General features: G+C 36.6%; 1 protein-coding gene across 1 annotated transcript in view; it reads right to left on the bottom strand.

Annotated features, from left to right (window-relative positions):
• FSTL5 (follistatin like 5) overlaps positions 1–21,431 on the bottom strand; it is a 380,792-nt gene extending 359,361 nt beyond the window's left edge. Inside the window, exon 1 of the mRNA XM_086888378.1 lies at positions 21,153–21,431. The gene's annotated coding sequence lies outside the window, so the exon portion shown is untranslated. The remainder of the gene's footprint in view (positions 1–21,152) is intronic.
• Positions 21,432–22,105: the final 674 nt, after the last annotated feature.

The raw sequence follows: 22,105 nt of genomic DNA, 5'->3' as shown, positions 1-22,105 counted from the left end.
TTTTTTTTTTAACCCACAAAGCTGTACTTAGATACATAAACTCATCAAGAAAACTAATTTTAGGCACTCCCATATAAAATTACTTCTCATTCTTTCTCAGTTTATAATGGATATTCTATTTTTTTCTCATTTGGAATCAGAGTAAAGAGAGAAGACATTGAAAAGTTACAAATGAATTATATTCAAAAGAAAAATAGATATTAATACAGGAAAATAAATGAAATTTTATTTACCTGGAGACCAGAGCCTATCATATTTTTTGATACTATTTCCTGACTATAAAAAAAAATATATTTGCTGGAATGTAATTGATTTGATGAAGCTCCCCCATAGAAAAAGGGTTTTTTTCTTCAGGGAAAAAATTCTGGTCAAGATCAGGGAAGGAAAGGCTTAGGGTTCCACATAGGAATGTGAGATTTATCACAACACAGGTGAAGGATATAATTACATAACCATCCAAAGATAATTCTTAAAACATTAGGAGACTAGAAATGCTGTTTGTTAAATAATCAATGGGCTAAGAAGTAGATTATCTCCCCAAAATAGTTTTAGTAGTAGTCAGCAGGACAACATGAATGTGGAAGACATGATCACATGTGGAAGACATGGTGGGTTCACAACAATTGAACAGCTTCAGATGGAAATAATGAGACAAAACTTTCAAAGAATATAAATAATCTGGTATTGAAGCCCCTTATTAGAGATATGAGAGGCTCTGTAAAGTCTTTGCCATGACAATCCCAGAAGATATTTTAATTAATTTCTGTCATCTCAAAGAGTTACCACAGTGACTAGTTTCCATCTGACCTAAATAAAAAATATTGAGCTCTCCTAAATGAAAGCCAAAGAAAAGTGAATCTCAAAAATTTTCAACTGTCTTTGACAGAGAATATTTAGCTTTTCACATGTTTTGCACTACTACTTAAGTTGAAAAAATGTCATTCACAACAACTGTAGTGGAAAAAGGCAAATTATTAAGTTAGGCTTTATTTTATGTAGTTAGGATAAGCTGTGTATCTCTCTTTGTATATGTTTGTATTCACTGTACAAGCAAAATTCTTCTATTCATTGGCAGCATTGTGTTTAATATTTCGTATTTGAAATGCTCTAGTGAATACAAAAGTGATAGTGAGTAAAGTAGAAAAAGATCTAATACTTCAATCTGAGAGAAGAAGCTTGCTATTGTAAAATATTGATTGCTTAAGCCAATAAATGCTCTATAATTCAAATGTAATTACTAAATAACATTTTTTTTTAAAGAAAAAAGAGGGTTTTTCTGCAGTCTAATTTAACCTCAGCTGGCAACTTGTGCCTAGAACACAGCCTCACAGTCCCACCCAGGAAGGGGGAAGAGAATCAAAAGGGCTAGACTCAGAAGCCTCATGGGTTGAGTAGCTCAGTCTTATGCACCTGCCTACTCATTGCTGGTGGTGGGGATGAGAAGCAGAAAAGGCAGTAACTAAAACACTCTTATCAACCCTCTATTCAGCATGAATCTAAAACAGAGCTCATACAGCTACAGTGAAGAAAATTCCACCCAGCCAAAACAAGCACACCTGCGAACTATTGTTCATAAGCTTTTTTTTTTATAACTTGAAATTCAATGTTTCTCCCTATAGAGAGGTTAAAGGATTTGTTGTTTAGGTCCCTGTTCAGAAAGTCATTAAGGCAAAAAAAAGTCATTAAGTCATTAGAGTTGCTTCCCTAAAACTGGTACAGATTGTCTTACAATATTTTGTCTTCTCCGGTAAAGGCTTGTCTTAAAGAAATCTTATATTAACTCCTCAAAACTTTTGTACCAATGAGAAAGGGTTGACTGGCAAAGGAAAATGTGGACTGGAGAAATGATGACAACTTTGAGAAGTCCTTAAGGTTCCTTTTGTGCAGGAATGCTGCTGAATGGCACTAAGCTAATGGTCCCCATGGTTTGAGAGCTCTGACTGAGAGATAAGACACTTATTCATATGCAAACAGTGTTCCCAGTTCTATTTTTTCAAGGAAATCATTTGAATACAAGTCTTAGCTTGTCTACTGTTTTGTCAGTGGATAAGAATGTGAATATTGTATTATGCACAATGCACATTAATTTGTTAACACTCAAAGGTGTTTCATCTAGGATTTAAGATACTGGATATGTTCTTCTATAGAACCTGAATGGCCCAATCTACAAAAGTTAAGGAGGAATTTCAGGTTCAAAACAGAGGAGCATAGCAAGCTGGTAGCAAGTCTGCAAAAGTAAGATATTTGTTTTGCTAAATATAATTTTGCAGAAATCAAGAGAGTTTCAGAGATTGCACTAGATTCTATTTTGTATGCAACATGAGGGTCTGAGATCTGCAATAGATGTTCTTTAGAGAAAGATGATTTTGACAAGAACTCATATTTGGGGCACATGAATATGCAAAGAATCATCTACTTTGATTTAAAATAGCAATTTTTTTAGAGGGGGAAAAATAAAGAATAGTGTATGTCTTCTTATTTTTTTCCCTCTAAATGTGTGTCCCCATTCTGTCAAGTTTAGCTTACAAAATCGCACTGGATTCAAACTACATGTAGGTTACTAGTGAAATGAAGGTTACTGTTGTGAAAATTTGGAAGGGTAGGGAAGAAAGGCAAGGAGAGGAAAAATGAGGGAGTACAATTTAATTTTATTAAGTGACAGAGATAGAAAATGTTTGCCTTTTTAAAGATGGCATTGATCACTTTTATGAGCCCCCACTAAGATCAATCTCACAATTATGACTTTTTGATAGTACCTTTGATTTTTACCAACAGCATTAATTTATACAACCCAATAAAAAGATGGACAATTTTTCTCATAGGATGTGTTGAGATTTTAGATTAAGCAGTTGACAAAGACATTAAAGATTGATTTATTATAGTCACCTTCTAAAACACCATTTAGGAGTCTAAGTAAGCAAGTATCATTCCCAAGGTATTGAAATCCAGCAGTTCTTACAAAATTCAGTTTCTGACACTTGTAAAAATTATGATTGTCTATGTAACAGTCCAATAACATGTGCTCAGGGACTCAAAACCCCTAAAACTGAGTGTTTCTTGCACTGAAATCCACAGTCATCTTTTCCTCATTTCAGGAGTTATCTGCCACTGATTCATTCTGTAAAATCCAAGATTTAATTTTCACAAAGGTTTGAGAAAATTTAATGCATTAAAAATATCTTGTGTTCCTTAAATGCCCTTAGGAAAAGTTATTCTATATCACTGAAGGTTTATGTCAAATCCTATGTGTATCTTTTGAACTATAAGAAAGGACATTCAGAAAAAAAAAATCCTCAATATGTGAAGAAAGGACATTGAGAAAAAAAATTATCAGCATGTGAAGAACCATTCATAAGATTCAATATTGTTAAAAATAAACATGGTGAAGAAAACACTGAGAAAAGTTTGTGTTTCCATAGTGACCTTATTTTCTTTGATCAATGATGCAACCCTGTGAAAAGACATAAGGACAGTCAACAAAAGCTGCTCTTCTGATAGCATATTCTCCTACTGTTATGCACACCTGCTAAAGACAATAACAGTAAAAAAAAAAGTTCTTTACAAGAACTTCCAAACTAACAATCAGTTGTGAGCAACTTCCTCTTCACACGCACTGTCTTCTTCCCCTGCTGTGGCAAGATGAGCAGCAGGCAGGCACAGAAAGGTGCATCCTGCACATCTTACACATAATAATCCTCGTGACATTTCTCATTTCTGTTCTTTTCTAGAGCCATTCTTAGTCTGAGACTCAGCATGGTTTGATGAGCTGATGAGAGTTCCAGCTCTGCTATTCCCTCTAAAGAAGGACCTTCTTTCTATCGTTGCCTTGTATGCCAAGACTTTGCCCCCTGCCCACAACTGATCATCTACCCTCTAAAACACACTGCCTCCTAGCTGGGTATGTGAGGAGTTGGTAACCTAGAAGAGCAAAGAGACAGCTTTCTGAACACTGGTTTTGTGGTTTGTTTTTTTTTTCTCTTTCTTTACTGGGTTTTACCATTTATCATATAAAATTTTGTTTAAAGCCAGTAGCAAAGCAAGGCATCACTGACAGTCAACAGAAGCTGTTGATCTTACTGTCAGTCACTGACTTCCAACCCTGCGTTCCAGACAGGGTGAGCAGATGAGCAAACAGGATCTATTCCATTCAGACTCTGGGTAGCCTTCACCCTTCAGTATTTGAAGACAGACCACTTCACCTGAGAAACACTCACAGACACCACAGCTCAGTGATTTTGTAAACCATCTGTGCACAACTACATGATGTCTTCCCAGACTTGGGATGCAAGACCTTGACTTTAGTTGTTAACCTAAAGTGCAATTGTGGATTGCCCTTCTGTAAGAACAAGCAGCCTTCTTTATTTTTACAATGGAACAAATCAGCCAGGGGGCCACCAAAAGAATCTTCTCTCTATTGTGTCAGCCAAGATTTGCCAGCCTCCAGCTGGAACACATCTGACTTAACAATTTCAAGAGGATTTCAAGAGGCAAGATTAACTCACAGACCTCAAAACTAAGCATGCAAAATGACCCTGTCCATCATTATGCAATGATCTTCCACTTTATATACTAAAATGCAATACAGTGGGCACAATACAGTGTAACTCTTACCACATGCACTTCCAGATCAGCAATAGCTAATTTTTAAATTGTTAGTTTCTTTTTGAGGTTTTGTATCTGTGGAAATAAAATACCTTTAAGAACTACTTTAAAATAATTCTAATCTGCTTATATCCTTTGGTTTTTGCTATTCACTTTTTCTATTCAGCTAGAACACTTAAGGGATGATAAGATTCAAGATTATCATAAAGGACTGCTAGACCTGGGTAATCATGCAATCTAATGGATGTCTGCACAGATAAAGACTTGGCTATTTTGGAGACTAAGCCAGTATTTTTAGTTCTTACATTTCTGCCTTTAATTTTTAAAAAATGTATTTCCTGAAGAAAAACGTCAGAGTAAGGAAGTAGAAGTTACAAAAAAGAAATTAATTGCTGTATTTGGAAGGAGAAAAATTTCTAAATGTAAGAGGGAAAGGAGTAATCCACAGGGGAAAAAAGCCAGCAATAAAACCCAAAGAACAACAAAAATATCAAAAAAGTCTTTGGTTAAATGCATGAAAAACAGGAATGAAAAAGCAAGGCATGAAAAGTATGTGTGCTCATTTCATCCTGTTCATAATCATAAATATGGTGCTTTTTTTGGAATCTTCCAAACCTCATGTATCTGCTAAGCTTCATCTCTGGCCCTTGAAGCAGGGAGTTCAGCTGAGCTCTTCTTACATAGCAATACTTTAAGCAGGATACCAGGGTGCTACAAAAACCTGTAAATGTTAAAATCTGCTTGAAATCAGGGAACTGTAAGAGTGTACAGCTTCAGATATTGCAATCTACTTTAGCTGACTGTTCTGTTTAGGTGCCTGTATAGTACCATTGTCCAGGGTGACAGCAACAATTCATACTGCTCACATCCCTGAGTTCCTGCAGTACTTACAGCCTTCACCACTACTCTCACCATCCTGAATCCTGCTGTGCTATGATGCATTACACCTGCAGAATTTTTGTTACAGATGCAGTAGGAGATACAAAACAAGGCACAAAAACAGGGCAGATAATGGAAATGTTTCTTGCAAATGGGGAAAAATGCTGCAGGGAAATAATTAAGGTGCAAGAGATAACACTTCTATTGTCATTTTTCAGGATATATGGTGGAAGCACAAAGATACAAACTCAAATTCAGATACAGCACAAGTTCCACTGGAATGGAACACAAATTAACTAATTGGCTAACCATAAATTATTCAACATAATTTAGACAAGTATCTTGAAGGGGCATATATCACACAAGACTGCTTTACTGTGCCATTTCCTACTCTGTGCCTAGAAATGTCAACAGGGCACCATATTAGCATGAAGTTATTTGACAATATGACCTTTTGATTATTTTGATACTGATATTTTAATTTATTGATTACAGCTGCTTGACATCACTGCAAAGTAGGCAAATTCTTACAGACTTTTGCAGCAGATAAATTACTCTTCTAATTGTATGCTCACATATTTTAAAAAATTACTTTCTGCTTTTCCATGCATCTCATTCCCAACTAGCAGAATCAGGCTGAAAGCAATTCGATGATGTTGCCAACCACCTGGTCTGCTAACAGGTTGATTAACATTAGATAAGAAATCCAAGACATTTATTGTTCTTTAACAGAAACAAAAGTGTGGAATAAACCATCTCTGCCAATTAATCAACATGGCTAGCAATTGCACAAAATCTCCCAAGACTTTTGTATAATGGAAAACTATTATTATTACTCTTCCCATATAATTGAGATGAATGAAATGACCTGAAGGGTGACACCATGCTACAAAGAGAATCAAATAGTACCCCCTAAAAAGTATAACATTTTCATTTTCTGAATTAGCCTGCTGTTAGCCCAACAGTCCTGTTGTTAGTAAAGCTGTGCACCAACTCAGGAGGGGCTTCCCAAAACCTCTTTCATTCAAACAGTAGCTTTACACAGTTCCTGTATGTTACCCTCAGTACCAGAGAAAAATAGTAATCTTGTGCTCCATTTGAAAAGTAGGCTATGGCCTGACCACATTCTGGTCTTTTAGATTTTCACACCTAGATAAAAATAACCAATTCTTAGAAATCTTGGCCAGTAATGTTCTGGGTGAGATATAAATGCTAAACATAAGGCATACCATGACAAGGAAAAAAAGAAAAAGAAATACAGTATTTGAAAATAATGGAAAATAATGGCAATGGAAGAATTTACATGCTGGAAATTCTCCATGTTACTGTTTTTTTTCATTTAAGCATATTTTTCTTTGTTCCTTATATACATAGCTAATAGATAAAAATATGCCTGTTGGGAAAGCTTGTATCTGTGCACACTTCAAAGACTGTCAGGTTTAAAAGAAAAGTAAGGGTTATAATGCTCCATCTAGGTAAACAACTGATTAAGTTCAGCAGTTCCAAGTTCCAGATTTATCATTTATTCATGAAGCAGTATCTTGAAATCACATGCACACAAGATCCCCCTCTGCAATAAATGAAAACACATTATAAAATATGAAAACACAGTGGTGCTCTCCCTTACTCTAGTGCATTTGTCATAGAAGTGAGACTGTGGGTGAGCATTCCTTCATGGTTACTGCTGATATGCCCTTGAACAGATATGAGCCAAGAAGCCATTTAGGCACATCAGCATACAGCAGTGCTCACAGAGATAGTCTGGCTTTACCCTGGGCTTCCAGAACACCAGTACAGAGCCATATGAATGCCTTCCACGTGGGAAATGGCTCGTGTGCCAGGGCAAAGCCAGCAGACTTGGCACATATCTCTGAGCCCGAGAAGGCAAACTCCGCATTTGTACTACCCCCGCAGGGAAGAATACGGCAAACCATCTTTCACTGATGCTTTACACACAGCTGATAATAGACAAAATCAAAAAGAAATTTCTCATAAAGTCTTCAGAGTTCTTATCTTCAAAGTGCACATTATTGTGTAAGCCAGTAACTGCTAAACCTCAAGTCTTAAAGAATGTATAGTGCAGTACTTGCTAGCAAGATGAGGCAGCAGTGGAAGAGAAAGCATGAAAGATAATGATTAATATCTTAATTATTTGGAGACAAAGCCCATAAAGCATGGAGTGCTTTAATTAGTCTGTAGAAAGAATAGGGAGCCTCCATTGAGAAAACTTCCAGTATGTTGTTCTGTGGTAACCAAATAAAGCTGGTCTTGCTCTTCAAAGGTTCCAGCTCTAGATGTGTGTTTGTGTGCATATATACACAACCAGATCATTTCTGCTTGAACAAATATTGATTTTGTGCTGTAAATTGTCACTCAGAGCAGAAACTCTGCAGAGAATGGTGCATTAATAGTCCCCAGCAAGCTGACATGCAGAATAATTGTATCCTGTTTCTTAGCACATTATCTCTTTTTCACCAAATGCCATGGCTCAGGAGTCTCTGTCAGCCTGTTATTAAATAAGTACTTCTAATCTGATTTGCACAAACAGCTTTGCCATACTTCTTTCTTCTAGGATGCAAAGAATATATTTTTATAATCAAATTATCACATAGACATCCCTGGGCAAGCAGAAGGAATGGCATTTTCCCCACTCCTTTGTGGAAACCACAGGGATTAGCATAACCACATCAGCAAGAGTCGTGGCAGAGTTGTAATGTGAAATGACAAGAGAAGAACATAAGTTGTGTCACCACTGTGGGTACAGCTACTGCTGTAGCTGAAACTGATTTGGTCACAAAAATAGTGGAAAGAAGAAAAAAGATAGGAAGCAAGAGAAGCCAAGGAATTTTCATAGCATTCAGTTCTCTATTAATTTTATCTTTATTAAGTGAAGGCATAACACGAAACACACATAATTCTTCTTTCCAGTTGGGGATATAAAGAATAGGAAAATGGGGTTCACTTCAACCAACAGAACTACACAAACAGAAAATATGAGAAATATGAGAGCAGAGAGGATGGAATGCTACTTTTCATATTTGCACATTATTAACAATATTCTTACTCTTTTAATTAGATCAGTTATTACTTGTTTGAAGGAATGATGAACATTCTGTGAACACAATGTGTGTTTACTTAGCCTCCTCCTTCACAAAAAGAAAATGACAGCTGTTCTTCAACATGGATGATGTGGAAATGTCAATTACTTCTACTTACATAAGACTTAAAAGACTAAAATTTTACTTTTCCCTTTGTGGTTTGTTTTTTTTTCCAAGAGTCCTTCCAGAGCATTCACCAGAATCTTTCTGGCTTCTTCAAGTAAAATTAGGTGTGATTTACAAAGTTGACTGCAAGTACTACAGAAAAAAATTATGCCAGTGTTGAATTTCCTTACAATATTGACTTGAAAATTGTTCTGTGCTATTGATAAGTAACTGTGGGATTTTTCATACAGTCTGCTTTTTTTACTTTGCTAAGAAAAGAATCTGAAATGTTTTGATTAAGATTCACTATTTCAATGCTGAGTTGTCTAACCTTTTCATGCAATTTTGTGAAAGAAATATGAACCTCCTGGTGAGTTACACTAAAAGAAAATGCAAAATGAAGTTACTGAAAACAAAAATCTTACTCTCATTTTACCAAGATAAAATGTTATAGAGGCTACAATCAAAAATTAAATAATACAGCAAAGGAAAAAATATCTATAAAAAATTCAATATTTTCCAAATAAAACTAAAGGCAACCCACTTGGATGTAATATGCAAGAGGAAAAAGCTTTTTTGTTGATTTACTGTATTTGCATATTTGTCAGATTTAAGCTTCCTGAAGTTCCCTAGCTAAAACATGATTCAATTGTGCTACCTGGAAAGATAAAGCAGCTTTTAGAAATTAAGCTGTCACTATATTTCTGTTCAGTTTCTCCCCCAGTGACTGAATAGTCAAATTCTAACCTCAGTTTTGGAGGTGGAGATGAGGGTAAAAATCTATCTTTGTAACAGCTGCTACATTTCATTTCAATATGTAGCCATGCATTTTTTCCCAGGGTAAGTTTTTTTTAGAAAATACTTTACATAATGTATGTTATGCATTCCATGAATCAGTTCAAGCTCCATTTTGATAACTCATTGAAAGATGTTTTTAGATCTATATAGAAACAAAATATATAAATTATAATAGTAATAACCACCAGCCTGTCTTACCTTTCTAATTTATAAATTAAGAATTACAGTTACAACGAATAAATGGAAAAAAAAGTGGTTTAAATCTGAATAGACTATGATTCTCAATGGAATGAGCACATACAGGAATAGCATTTACCTTTATTCCAAAGTCATCATAACTGCCAAGACTCACACCAGGACTATATGAAAGAGCAGCCACAACAAAGGCATAGCAGATGTAAAAAAGACTCCACACAATGGAAAGCACCAAAGCAAACCACAGAAAATTAATCAAAAGGTCAATCCTCCATCAAAACTAATATTCGGCATAACGCAGAGCAACACATGATGGAAAATGTACCTGCTTATCTGGAATATCTTTGACTTTCCTCACAAAACTCAATTTCAGAGCTCAAAACTCCTTGAGCATTTGAGAATCTCCACCCTATAAGTCAGTGAACACTACATAATTATTGTGTCACAAACTGATTTTTCCCAAGCTCAAGGAGACCAGCCCACATTCAGTTCATACAGGTCAGGAGCTGCTCAGCCCGCAAGGGCCCCTTCCACTACTGCTGAGCTGAATTTTAACGTCTGCTTTTCCTCCTCGAGTGTCTGCTATTCTCAACAGACTCTTTTCTTTGGATTCCCTGGCTACTTGGCCCATCACCAGCCCACCCTGGTGCTCATTACTGAAGATGGCAGTGTGATGTGCCAAAGTTGTGTCTCCTACCAATGAACTGGGGTGGGAGAAGTGGTGCACATGCTCCTTCTACCTGCAGCAACATCCTTTCATTTAGTACTGAGTAAATTGTTTAAAGTATGGATTGAGAATGCAGATAAAGATATGAAAGTGACAGCAGATTCAATTCTGGGAAGAGCAGCAAGTTATTATATTTTTTTATATATATTTTTTATAATTTTTTTCTTATTTCCAAGAATAATAAGCAAAAAATACCTGCTTCCGTAACTATAACAATTCAAGGGAAAAAAAAACCAATCCTCTCTATCTACAGTACAACCAAAATGCTTAAAGAGGATTAACAAAATAGTATGGATAGGTGAAGATCTGTTGTTGGCAAGTCAATATTGGAGAATGGTCCCCCCCAAAGCACTCAAAAACTTCATGAGCATTGATGTTGTGCTTGCATACATCACTGTTTTACAGCCAGCTACCTACTATGTGGAAGGGCAGGGCATAATTACAAAAAGGTATATTTTCAACAATTTTGACCCCAGCAATATTCCAGTAAAGGCAGAAGAAGGGAAACCCTACAGAGTGGAACTTTTGGGTGAGGTGGCTGCTGGGTGCTTAACACCCAAAAAGACACTGTTTTTCTTATGGATCAGCAAAGTATGTTTGAAAAGTGGATATCAATGAAAACTTGCACCAACATGGAAGCAAAAGAGATGGTGGAAAACAGAGGTGTACTACAAAGTCTGAAGATGTGAGCAAAGATATGCTTTTCAATCTGTAGCAAGCCCTTCATTAAATTTCAAGTGCTTGAGCCATTCTTCACACATCTCAAAACCACATGCTCCCACACTCTTAGCTTTTGATTATAAATACAACTTTCACATTTTCCTAATGTCGAGTAGCTATTGCTTTAGGCAAAGTAGTACTTAACAGCATTCTTGAGTGTGTGAAATTTAGGGTAAGGGGAAAAATCATCTCAATTTTTTTAAATTTCCAGCCCTGTTTAGAGTAAACATCAGTTGTCTCATCAGCTGCTATTATGACAAAGAATGTACTCCAAGTGCACAGATGTGGATCCTGGAAACAAATTAGGCCTAAAAGATTTTTTCTTCTTCTTTTCATAAAAAGAACTAAAAGGCTGAATTATGCACTGATTTTAATAACAAACAATATTGGATGACATTTTTTACTTGACAAAGTGAAATTTTTTTCCCAACTGTTATTATTTTAGCCTGAGTTTTTTCAAAAGCATTAACCCATTAGTAACTGCTCTATCTTCAAGCTGAATTAAAGTGTGAGAGAACATATATATGACTTGACTGAATGTAAAGTACTTCCATCACACCCCTCTGAGGAACTTAAACTGATTGGGATTCTCAAAAGTATATTCTGCTAATAATCTGATTTGCTCTGATTGTTTAAACCTAAACTCTGGAGGGAAAGGAAGTGCTATAGCCAGCCTTAAAAGCTTATGTATATTGACAGCTGGACATCACAGCCTGACATGAAAGGCTTTCTAAGGCAATAATTATTTTCTGAACAAACTCAAGATACTGCTTTAATTCTGAGACAATAGCCAACACTATTTTCTGCATATAGGAAACTAAAATATTTATAGTAGGTATCACAGAGGTAAAAGACTTACACAAATCATTATTTTTTTCCATTTCTGCCCAGGAAGATTTGGCCAGTCCTTCACTCCCTTCTCACCTACAGTTTGCTAATTGCTCACTCGTATCAGCAGCCCCAAAAGTAATAGAAATTTAAGGACTCTAATTCATGAAAAACCCACAAATTTACAACAACTTCTACTTTGCTCAGATTCTTTTACCTCTGGGGCTCAAACACTGGACTTGTTCATATTGAAGTATATTTTGAAGCAAGGCTTATGGACACCAGTATTCTCTATGGGAAATCTGAATAAGAGGTTTATCTCTGGACAGGGCTCGAAAAGAGAAAATTGATTGAAGCCAAATGATGTACCAGAGCCTAAAAGAAAAGCAATAGAGAGGAGGGGAAAATACACAGGGGGTGTGGAAGCAGGAGGAGAAATTAAATGCAAGTACATCCCAGCTTGAATCTGCTAAATTTTCAAGTTTTCAATCTTATAATAAAAGTAAATACAATTAATATTTGATTATTATTGCTAATCATAACTATAGTAATAAAATATTCTAAAGTAACAATAAAAATTTAAAAATCACTACTTTTCACTGAACTTCCTTTCTGACTATCTCACAGAAACAGCCCAATATTCCTAAAGCACTTACAACAGCCTAAATTGTCTATTAAGAGGAGCTATTCTTCTGCCTTTTGCTATGACAAACAGATTTGCAATCAAAACAGAGCTGCTTATTTTTTATTCAAAAAGCAGGAAATCATTCTTTGTCCTCCTGTTTTGCTTGGGCTTGGACATAACTGATAAAAGAATTCATTTCCTGAGTGAATAGTTACCTACTGTTTGACTACAGTCAATAATTATATCCATAACATTAACATAATTCATAAATAAAGGTCCTTATATAGCTATTATAGATTACATACATTTTATAAACTCCAAGTGTGACAAGTATTTTCACATAGCTACTGCAGTCCCTGTTACTGCAGCTCATTTCCCACACAATAAGGCAAAGATATATAAAGGAATGTGTTTACATGATATTACTCATTCCAGAGCAGGAGGCAACCAGGGTTTTTGATGCTTTTCTGTCTGCCAAATCAGGCAAATCTATGAATTGACATTTTCCATATTTCTTTTTCACACAGTCCTTTCCCAAGTAAGGCCCAATTAAGCCAATTATTGTCGAAAAATGGATAGCTCTCAACAACACTGGACATGACTTCCCTAAATAGCATGCTTCTATAGCTTGACCTCTCTGTTTCAAAATATACTGAATATTCTGTCTAACAAGATGTTTATTTGCAAAAATGCACCATGTAGCAATCTCTGCTTATCACATAAATGAAAATTTTGGGACATTGGATGAATCATTTTTATCAAGAATCCTTAAAAGAAAAACCTCCTATTTTGGAATATTTTTAATGCCTTACATGTGAAATAACACAATCTTTATGTGTTCTTTTTAGTCAATTGGTGGCAGTATTTGCAAAGCATATTCAAAGTTTTTCTGTTATGTGAAAAGACCATCTTTAACTCTTTATTCAGCACTCACACTATAAAATTCACTCTTGCTCTGCCTGATAAAGCTGTATTTTATACCAGGAAACTAAAAAAGGGTAAAATATACATAGTTTTGTGGAAAGTACTGTCCAGGACCAGCATTAACCAAGTAGTGTCCAGGACTGGCATTAACCACAATTCCTTTGAGTTCTGTTAGTTTGCTTCAAAGATGGCATATTGCAAAACTGGCAGATCCAGCACCAAACAACTTCTCATCCACTTCCCTGGGGGTCTCCTTCCTGCCCCTGCTCTCCCCAGACACCAAAAGCAAAACTTTGTCCTGCTGAGAGGTGTTTAACTACAGCCCTTCCAATTTTCAGGAGCATCTGTGTTTTCCATTTCTTTTTTTATTCCTGCAAACTGTCTCAGAACATTATGGTAAACAGAAAACAAACCCAGTGTTACTCTGAAATTCAAAAGTATCAACACATCCTTGACCTTTTCCCATATCAGGTATGCATATACACATTACAATAAGTGCCAGTAGGTAAATGTTTGTACAAAATTTTAACAATTTTTTAATCTAGAGCAATAAGAAGTTGCTGGCAAAATAATTTATGAATTGCTGTAATAAACCAGGACTTGTCAAACTCATAAAATAATTTAAAATAGAGCTTAAATGGGTTGAATTTATTCAAACTCACAGAATTCAAATTTAAATGTGTCCCAGTTTCTGCAAATCTCACTGAGAAAAGCTCAGTGAGAACTCTTCCAAGTTCTAGATGACAGCTTTCTCCTTCCTGTGTGATGAAACATATCTATAGAGTCACCTAAACTGTGAGAAAAACTCCAATATACTGTAAGTTTGTGAAGTCCCTGTTAAAGCAGCAAGAACTGAGAAGGTCAACATTTTTAGTTTTACCAACACACACACCAATATGCAAACATTAACCCAAAACAAAGCCTCATAAGCTTGTGAATCTAAAAAGATGCTAGTAAAGCTATTTCAGAGCAATAACATGAATCTTTATCACAACAGTTCTTCTTAAAAACACCACCTATTTAGCAGTATAACTTAACTACAGCATTATAATCCCAGAATATATTAGACCAGTTTTTCATTTTACGGCAGAAGAAAACTGTGCTACTTTCACAACTTAAACAGAACACTGCCAGTTTCAGTAACACTTGCTATTGTACATAAATACTAGCTCAAATTTAAAAAAGAAAACAAATTTCAACACAGGAAAAAGAATAGCTGCAAACAACCAAGGAATAATCTCGTTGCCCCTTATTTTATACAGATTTTGAGACCCTGTACAAATTGTTAACAATGATCATTCCTGCCCTTGAAAACGATTGCATTACCTTAAGAAAAGCTCCATCATCATCATCTGAAGACCTGTACAACTCTCACTGATCATTAAATTCCATTTTTATTTTCACCAGGTCTTAATTTTGTTTTCCTTTTTACATTTAGGATATAGACTTCTGGATACATTAGTTAGAAGCTGTGATGCTTGAAAACATGCCAAGCAAGGAACCAGGGGTCACTCTAGAAACACTTGTTCAGTCTTGCTTCCCATACAAAGCAGGTCTGATAGACTTTTGCCAAACCTAGGATGGGCTGCCTGCGCACTCTGTCTAATAGCACATTCAAGTGACACTTCAGATGCCTTTACATCTCCTCATCAGGCACAGGGCTGAGCCTCAAGGAGTTGGGGTATCAGCCCTGGATCCATCATTATCATTCAGCAATCCTCCAAGCAGAGCAAACTCGAGAGTTCCCTGGCTGAGTGAACTGGCTGAGGGATGCCCCAGGCAGAGGAAGGTTGCTGGTCACAGCTGCAGTGGTCTGGGAGAGCTCAGAGGGTCTCTGGGCTGCTGTTTTTGGAATCACAAGAGAGGTGGTCTTAGTCATAGTAATCTTCCATCCTGGCCACAATTCAGGTCAGAAACTAACTTTGAAAATCTGATAATCAAAACATTATCCTACTTCGAGCGTTATTCAGGCAAGAAGAAAAAGTTCCCAAGGCTGTCTGTGAAAGTGCAGGTTCTCATTAGGTCCTGGGAACAGACAGCGCTTCTGATAAGCTCCAGAGGGGCTTGGCCCAGGTGCAGATCATCACAGCCAAGATCTAAAGAGCATTTCTCAATCGTGGTGCAGCTGGGGTAGGGGAAAATGCCCCACCAGAGGAACAAAGACAGTTACTCAAAAAACTTGAGAAGCCAGGAATTAGATTACACTGCAGGGGCTATGTTTGTACTCAAGGAGGGTAGGTTCTAAGGAAAGAGCTGAACAACCTGGTGCAAGACCGGGCACTTTCTCAGGAGTGGGAATGAGTTTTAAGTCAGCAAAAAGAAGTACAAATGCAGCAACTAACAAGCAGGAAATTGAGTGGCATATAGTAACACTTTTTTGATAAAGACAGCACATCATTACTGTAACTTTTTCTCCGTTTTGACGCTGTACTTCCCTGTACTGATTTCTCGGTCTCTTCTGAGCCAAGCTCCTTTGGGATACTCCCTCATGGGGACCTCTGTTTATCTCAGTTCTCCAGGTCAGGAAGAAAACTCTAAAGCTCGTTAGGATCTTATTTCTCATGTTTATTAGGATGCTATCACAAAACTTGGCAGGCCTTCCTGGACTTTCTGAACGAGTTCAATTTATCATAACCATGTAATAACCTGGTTCACTTGGAAATGGTTTATGTATTTCTTGAACCATCAGTAAATAGTGTTTTTGCTATATATTGGTACTTCACTTCATTTTGGCTTCTACTTGTAACTTAATTTTGACTGCAGCAGTTTATGGCTTGGGAAATGATGTGAACAGACACCTGAAAAATTTAACAATGCCATCTGCAAATCATCTGATTTTTGCAATGCCCAATCTAAATAATTTTTCTTCAGAGACAGGTAGATTATAATAAAATGTTTACCTGCTATTGTTAACAATCTGGTTCTGGCCCTGATAATTATCTGGGCTGCCATTTCCAATGGAGTATAAATTGTCTTAGGAAATCCATAGGGCAAGAATATCCATTCTATTATCAACAAAGGATCTCTTTCTGAATCATCCCATTGGAATATAATACCATACAATCGAATTCCCTCCCCTAATATTCCCAAGATAAAGGGGAGAGTCACTGAAAAATGATGTGCTTGTCATTTCTGAAGAGCTTCGGTGATCTTACCAAGGGCATCTCAAGCTTCAGACATGAGAGTTCTGGGAGATCTAATATTACTGTCTCCTTAAGTAGATTAAAAAGTAGTGAAAGTTCATCATTTATGGTTCCCAAAGTTGATCTGACCCAGTTGCTCTCGCCCAAGATTCGCTGCAATTCCTGAAAATTATTGATCTGATTCCTCATTTGTATTTTCTGTGGCCTTATCACTTGTGTTGTGATCTTCCATCCCAAGTAGCTCCTGAATTTTTGAAATGGAAATTTCCAATCCTGCCTTCTGAATTCCTGCAAACATGCTGCTGCGAGTCTCCTCTAGTTCTTGCTGGGTTGCAGCTGCGATGAGCAGATCATCCATATAATGAATGATCAATGCCTTCAGAGGTTTTTCTCGCACTGGAGACAAGGCTCATGGCACAAACCATTGACAAATTGTCAGTGAATTGCAGAGACCTTGGGGTAGCATCACCCAATGGTGTCTCTGCAGGGGTTTCATTCTATTGGTGCTTGGAAGAGAAAAGGCAAATTGAGGAGCATCTTCCAGATGAAGCGGAATGTTCAAGAAACAGTCCTTGAGATCAAAGATCATGATCAGCCAATGTCTTGGGATCATTGAAAGAGATGGAAGTTCAAGCAGAAGGGGTCCCGTCTTCCCAATGACCTCACTGATTTTTCAGACATCATGAATCAATCTCCATGAGCCTGAAGATTTCTTATGGATTACAAAAACTGGAGAATTCCAGGGACTGGTAGTTGGCTTAATGCAGCCTTTCTGCAATTGTTCTTTGACCACCTTCTGGAGGGCACTCAGTTTTTCTTTTTCCAGGGGCCACTGATCCACCCAAATAGGGCCATCTGTCTTCCAAGTCAGTTTCAAGGTGATGAGTGCTTCAGTGACCCCTATCAAAAATACACAAAAAGCACCACCAAAGTGGTGCTCAACAGTATGCACAGCTCTGGGAAACAGCTTTACAGTAAACTCAGAAGAGTTGTAATGTAAGATTCTTTGTACACAAATCCCCCTAATAAACATTTTTCTCACAGAATATGGTCCTGGCCACCTGTGTACCCACTTTCATTGTATTTCTGAATCCAAAAGACAACTCAGGGCCATATTCTTCAAGCCTCTAAGAAAAGGCATTTTCTATCACTTCTGAGGCTGCTTTGGATCTTTGTCACTAGAAAACCGGCATTTACCAAATCACATCAAAGTACTTGCAACACCATAGACTGTTGTCTTGGGAGTGTATAGTTGTACTCTCAGGCTTTAAATCCACTGCAAATCACTAAATAGCTGTTTCTCATTTATTTAGTATAACCCATTTACATGGAAAGCACCACTACTCATTGTGAAATCCATAGGATATTTCTATATTTAATTACTGTTTTCTAAACCATCTATGAGAGCACTTATGCAAATGAGTGCACTTATGCAAATAAAACTCTTTGTATAAACTAATGTCTCAGTTCAACAAAATACAGAGGCATGTACTAGCTACTGCAAGCTTTAGGCTGAGTGAGAACCCAGGGATGGGCAGGCCCTCACTGTGAGATGAGAGCGCTCAATTTGCAGCAAGCATTTTGAAAAATAGGTTTTCTTAATTATGGAAACTTTCTGGGTTTGTTGCTTACTTTGGTAAAGAGATGATGACTTAAGCAAAAACTTTTATGGAAGCCTGTCCTTCAAAATGGATTTCTTCCCTTAATTTTTTTTTTTTCCTAAAGCCACAGTAGCCCATCTTAAAGGTACATTATGATACCAATTTGACTTACAAATATAATATGAGCATTCCTTTGATTCTCAGGGGCAATACTCCTCTTTCAATTAAAATTACTCTCAGACATAGTGCATATTTTTATGCACCTAAATTAAAAGAGAACACAAAGTAACTTCTCATGAAGTGCAATAAGGTTGCACACAACATGTCAAAACCAAAATTAAGGCTACTGCTACAGTTGAAAGTCAACTTCTGTTTTACAGTCTACGAATAGAGCCTCATCACTCAAAATGTAAAATCTATGGCTATGTTTGGCTCATGTGTATCTTTTTCATTCAAAACGTGCTTTTCTCATTTCCTTTGTCTTTTTATTTAGAAATAGGTATTTCCTATCTCTACAGTTTCCTGCAGGTCACAGTCATTTTCAACAAACTAAACTTGCTACTCTCATGCCTTAGAAAATTCAGCACTCCCTGTAAATTTCCAACATTTAGGCATGACCCCATTATCTTTGCAAATTAAATATCAGTCTGTCTTTGTCACAAGCTGTAAAAAGTAGTTTTCTTGCATAATTTCTAGTGAGTTAAAGTCCATCTGCAGTTAAAAAAAAATAAAATGGAGAAGTTGTCATTCCCAGCTTGTGTAAATCAATACATACTTGATATGCAGTCAGTTATGTAACATTTTTTAATCATTACTTTTGACCTGATGGAGTAGTCTGCTGCTTAGGTTCATTAATAAATGTCGGGCTCAAATTCCTTTAGGAAAAACTTGAATTTAAATTTGGCTCTGGACCAACCAAAAGACATCTGGAGATTTCATTCAACTGAAATCATTCCATGATTTAAATTATGTTCTTTGTATTTCTTGCTTAAGCCAGTTTGAAAATGATGGATTTAAGTATTTCTTATTAAATCAGTTTTGATTCAATAAAGCTATCCATTTGAAATGTTACATGTTGAAAAAGAAGACAAACTTTGAGGCCTTTTAAATTTGTAATTGATATTAAATATTTCAGGCCATTAATTAAGGATAATCCAAAGGTTTTAGACAGACATTATGAAGTATTATGTAATAATATAATATATATATAATATACACTATTTCACCTTAGCACTAAGAGATGCTACAATATAGAACAAGAAAAAAGTTTATGTGAGAAATACATGGCAAGACCCATTTCAGATGCACTAATGCATATTTCAGTGTGATCTGAATTACATAAACTCCTAGGCTCTTGGAGAAAAACATGCTTTCCTTCTGACATCTATATGAAGCATTTTGATGGACATGAGCCCTTTGAGTGCAGAGCCTCCCATACTAGACTAGTAAAATAAACAGAAAGATATTGGCAATATTCAAAACTCAGCTGCAGAAATATATCCTAAGAGGAGCAGGTCGTCAGCTTAAAGCTCATTCTGCAGCTGCAGATGGGCACTGAGAGCAGCAATAGCTGCACTAACACCACTCACAGCACTTAATGGGGGAAGTCACTCTACGGGGAGAGGGAGCAGGGGAGAAAAGTAAAAAGGAACTCTGGACACTTTTATGATAATTCTGTGTGCTTCCCACTAAAGCTTCAAAAGAAAGAGAACCATTCCAGCTAAAATTGATAACAGTACATATTTATACATGGCTTAGGCAACTGAAAGGAAAAGGCCTGAGTCTTAAAGGACCCCAAACTTGAAAGTATCTTCTACTATCCCCTGTATGAAACTTAATTCTGACTTAATTCTGCAGTATTGCTGCAAATGAACTGCATTCCATTCCAACTCCTAAGATGCAATTCTAAGGCATTATTTTGTTTACCAGCATCATTTTCTACTGCATAAAAATAATCTCCATACTACTGTATAGAAATATAGATTAGATAATTTTTCATTTTGAAAAGTTTTGTGCATCTCAGAGGAGATAATACAATATTTAAAATAATGTTTATAAAAGTCAGCAACTGCTCTTTTTACAGGATTTCCCACTGTGCATATTGCAACACTTCTCTTAAGCAGACTAATTATGTGAGCACAGATTTTTTTTAAACACAGTGGTCACCAGAGGAAAGAGTGAAGATGTGAAAGTGCCATCATCATAACACTTAGTCCAAAAAAATGTGAAAATGCTTTACAGTTCTCTTTTTCTAGAGCAAAGTACCCCTCAAATAGAAGTGTAGTTCAGAGAATTTAAATTCATTTATTTATAGGAAATTAATATTTTTCCCCAAATCTGTAGCATTTCAGATGTTTGATATTACCATAGAATTTAACTATTATAAGTATAAGCTTTTAATTAAATTTTCTCATTAAAAAGCCCTTAAATTTTTACTATTTCTTCATGCTTCTTTGTGTTGTGTTTTGCATCATTGACATACCAGGGGGCCATTTTCAGTCTGCTTTAGTAGAGAAAAAATAAAATGGCAATAGAATGACACTGTCACTAAAGTATCATCAACTCTGAACGATTGTTTTTATAATGATACTTTAATTTTATTCTGAATCCAATCTGTCTTAATGTTTCTATAATCTCAGTTTCCTAGAAACAGATATAAATATGAAGTTGAGCTCAAGATGAGGAACTACCACACCTGGAGTGGTGCTTGAAAGCAATTGACTATAAAGAACTGAAAAGAAGTTAAATTTAACACGACACTTTTCTTATATTCATGAACTACCCAAGATTATTCACACACACTTAGAAACAATTACTCTTCAAGAAGTGAGCAGGAGTTACCTCTCTGGGAAAAAACAAACTCCACGAGCAAGCATGCCCCCTCTCACTGGGACAGGTGGCACTTGCCTAGAGGAAAGCTGCTGTTAATGGTGACTTGATCCCACAGGCAGGAGGACCTTTGGGCACAGCTGAGGAAGCACAGCCACCAGCCTCTTAAAGGAAGGCATCCTGCTTGCCTCTTCTCAGTCTCCAAGTAGCTTCAAGTTGTTTTAGGACCTCTTCAAACATTTGCAGAAGAAGCCTACCTTTCCCTGAGAATTAAACAAATCACACCTTAAATGACTAGATAAGACCAAGCCAAGGGCCTCAAAGAAATCTCATTTATATGTAACTATCATCACAAGCACCTGAGAGGAGGTTGCCATAAGCACTGACAGCTGTTCAAGTAGGTGGGGTCAGTATGGCTGCTGAAAGAGAATCTGGATTTTAATTCTGAAATCCTGGCAGTTATTTGTCCCAGAGCAGGGCTAACAGGCCAGTTGATGGCCAGATGGAAGAAGTCAGGAGACAATCTAGCAGAATGACAGGGGCAGCTTATAATTTAATAGTAGAACACGGAAGCCCATCAGAATGGTTCCAAATGGGGTCAGGTTTTTTTGTTCTATTCCCATTGTTTTGGAAAAGCCTCCATGTCACAGTAATGTAGGTGTTTCTCCTCACCTCTTGCTGAGGGCCATCTACTGCATGGTGGCCTTGTGATCCCAAGTGCTGCAGGACTTCCAGGAAGACATCACATCTGGAGAAGTACTGCCTTGCTGAATTTTTTTCATGGGTTTTCATAGGGTTGTCTCTCTGTAGTGCCAGAGAATTCTTCATCTCCTAAAGATTGCTAACGGGCAGAAAATGCAGTTCTGAGCATGCCACCAACATATAAAAGAAAATATAGTTGGAAACGTAGCACCATAAGGAGGAAACTCGTAAATAGATTGCTATTGTTCTAAAAGAGATGACAATCTATATGGCAGATGGCAAGAAAAATGGGTAGAAGCAGATGCAAATTTTAGAGTGTTATACCTAAA

Source organism: Cyanistes caeruleus, chromosome 5, assembly GCF_971803275.1.
Source record: "Cyanistes caeruleus chromosome 5, bCyaCae1.hap1.1, whole genome shotgun sequence".
Classification (NCBI taxonomy): domain Eukaryota; kingdom Metazoa; phylum Chordata; class Aves; order Passeriformes; family Paridae; genus Cyanistes; species Cyanistes caeruleus.
The sequence above is the reverse complement of the archived record's forward strand: the minus strand, read 5'-3'. Positions and strand labels throughout refer to the sequence as shown.